The sequence below is a fragment of the Dreissena polymorpha genome, chromosome 16 (assembly GCF_020536995.1).
Source record: "Dreissena polymorpha isolate Duluth1 chromosome 16, UMN_Dpol_1.0, whole genome shotgun sequence".
NCBI lineage: Eukaryota > Metazoa > Mollusca > Bivalvia > Myida > Dreissenidae > Dreissena > Dreissena polymorpha.
Window position 1 is genome coordinate 4,848,631 of NC_068370.1, and position 3,038 is coordinate 4,851,668.

The window sequence follows — 3,038 nt, forward strand, 5'->3', positions numbered from 1 at the left end:
AACATATTTTAGCAAGGAGTATTAATCACCTAAAAAGTCTTTGACAAAATAAGCAAGACAATCATACTTGAGAAAGTTGTAACTTTGTTCTGTTTCGTATTACCTGTTACTTGATATTTACATCATACTGATAGTGTTGTTACTATATATATGACTTGCTGTTAGATTAAATCCATATTGTAAACAAGTATAATATTGTATACCTAATTTGTATTTCTAAGCTTAATAATAGCCTATAATAATTACTACAAGAACTATAAATAAGTACAACACATTTATTCAATTATGCAATTAAGTTTCATATTGTCAACATGACAGAAACCATACATTCAAATAAATTAAAATTGTACGTTTGTATGCAAATAAATGTGCAGAATAATTGACATACTAACCAGTCAGGAAGACCAGGTTTTTTACATTCTTATGAAAACTGATGTGTGTAATGTTTTTACAAACTCTGAATAGATACATGAAGGTCTGACATGTAATTGCCATATGTACAACTGTTTACTTTTCGTTCCGTTTATGTCATGATGACACTGATGACACTATCGTTTTATAATATAAAAACAACATATTGTTTGTGAAAGTCATTTCTTCCGTACATGCATAAGAATGCATTTTCAATTGTTCTTTGACAAATTTCATTAAATTCAATGAAGAGTTTTACATTCAACTCAACAAACTATGCACTGATAGTTTATAGACTTTTTCTAAATCAGCGCAGCGTCCGGTATTCCGAATCTTAATGATGGCAGGATTTATGTCTCATACCTTATAATTATACCGAACCGGCTTTACTCCCTTTAGATGTTCTTTCCACTTGGAAATTGTTCCATGCTTCGAGCTCTTGCGACCCGTCCTTTTATCGAACATGTGATCCCTTAAATTAAGCGTAAAGGTAGTTATATAGTATTTCAAGCATGCTTGAATGCTAGCTGTTTGTTTATAAATCAAAATTATATAATATATATTATTGCGTTTAGTCTAAGAACTTTTTACCAATATGTACGTATCCAATAAAAACACTATAACCCTTACCCAGTTCACTATTATTATGCATAGATTTGCAAATTCCTTATTGTCCCCTACCGGTGACACCGGAGGAGACTTTTGGTTTGCGCTCTGTGTGGCAATGAGTCGGTCGGTCGGTCGGTCGGTCGGTCGGTCGGTCGATCGGTCTGTCAGTCAGTCAGTCAGTCAGTCAGTCAGTCAGTCAGTCAGTCAGTCAGTCAGTCAGTCAGTCAGTCAGTCAGTCAGTCTGTCTGTCACACTTTTCCGGATCCTGCGATAACTTTAAAAGTTCTTCATATTTTTTCATGAAACTTGAAACATGGATAGATGGCAATATGGAGATTATGCAGGTCATTTCATTTTGTTCTTACGTAAAAAAATCTGGTTGCTAATGGCAACAAATAAAAAACTGACAATGGTGGAGTTTCACTGGTAGGGGGCCATATTGCTTGACAAGAGTCGTGTAATGCCTGATTTGAACTACCGTCAATCCTTCTGTAAGAAGAAGTTTGGACCTTGGTAGGTTGTGTCGTTATGATCTGTTGATTGGTTTGTATTGACGACGATCTTGAACCTGATGTGACATCAACGGTGGTTAGCGTGTGGCTATGATATTTATTAGTGAAAACATCATTTTGAATGATACATTATCATATTATAACGAACAATTATTTGTTGACGCGCCCTTTAATTAACGTTTATTCTTGCACGTTGATGCCATATGGTCGGTATGTCCTTAGTTTTGACTTCCACAATTGCTCCATGGATTCGCGGTACTCGTCCGACCCGCTGAGTTTTTCGAGTCCCATTATTTGGAAATCATCCATGGAATGTCCGTCGGTGTAGAAATGTTCAGCTACCGGGTCACTGTGCTGTGTGCGAATACGCGACAGATTCAATAGATGTCGCTGGTACAGAGTTCCGCCGGTCTCTCCCACATACACGAACCTGCGACAGCGACGACAGTTGACCGCGTACACAACATTGGATGATTTGCAATCAACATTGTGTCTGACGCTGTACTTCCTGCCGCTGGGATCTGTGAAATAATCCGCCTTCATCATGTACGGGCAATTGGCGCATCTCTGCGCCCCACAAGGCCCGCTCATATTGGGTTTTCGGAAGAACATCATATTGTGTTTTTTGTGCACTAGGATGTCTTGCAGGTTGCAATCCCGTCTGAAGGCTACTAATGGGGGCTCAGAGAACACTTCCTTCATTCTATCAGACGTGTTATATTTATATATAAATATATATACGCGAGTTCTACTAATAAGCGGGTCTTTAACCACAACAACTCGAAAACAGGAAGTGTTCAAACCAAAACAATTTGAAGATTGAATAAATGGAATAAGGTATCAATGAACGTTCAACCACTTTAAAATTATATTTACATCTTATCAACGGCAGAAATAAAGAAATTAGATTAATTTATTGTTGTCATGTACCGTCCTACGTACATTAGTTAGTTTGGTTGATAAATTTTGTAAAGTCTTTGACATACGCGATAAAAAAAGATTCAACCCAAGCCTGTTTATCCAATTACATAGAGGATATTTGTTGGATTCAGTGGAATATCGATTTTATTTCACGAGTGATCATAGAAAGCAATATTTTCACGAGTGGCGCAGCGTGAAATAAATCTCGAGTGAAATGAAATCGATATTCCATCGAATCCAATAAATTTTATTTTTATTTTATACTTTTTTCACCGTTTATTTACATTGTAAATGAGTTAAACTGAATACTTTTGCTGGGTTTATGACGTCATTTCGTTGAAAAAATGACATCATTTCACAGTAAAACAGTGACAAATATCGATAGTTTTCAATGTTATTTTTCACTGTTTAAAACAGTGGAATTCCAGTTTTATTTCACTGATATTTCTCTATAAACCGACGGAAAGCATAAAATAAAATACAACATTTGTCATAAAGGAGATAGTTCAGTTATTTTCTCAGATTGAAAAACTATGTTTTTGAGAAGAGTGTTAACAGATGTACATTGTATACGTTATTTGCTAA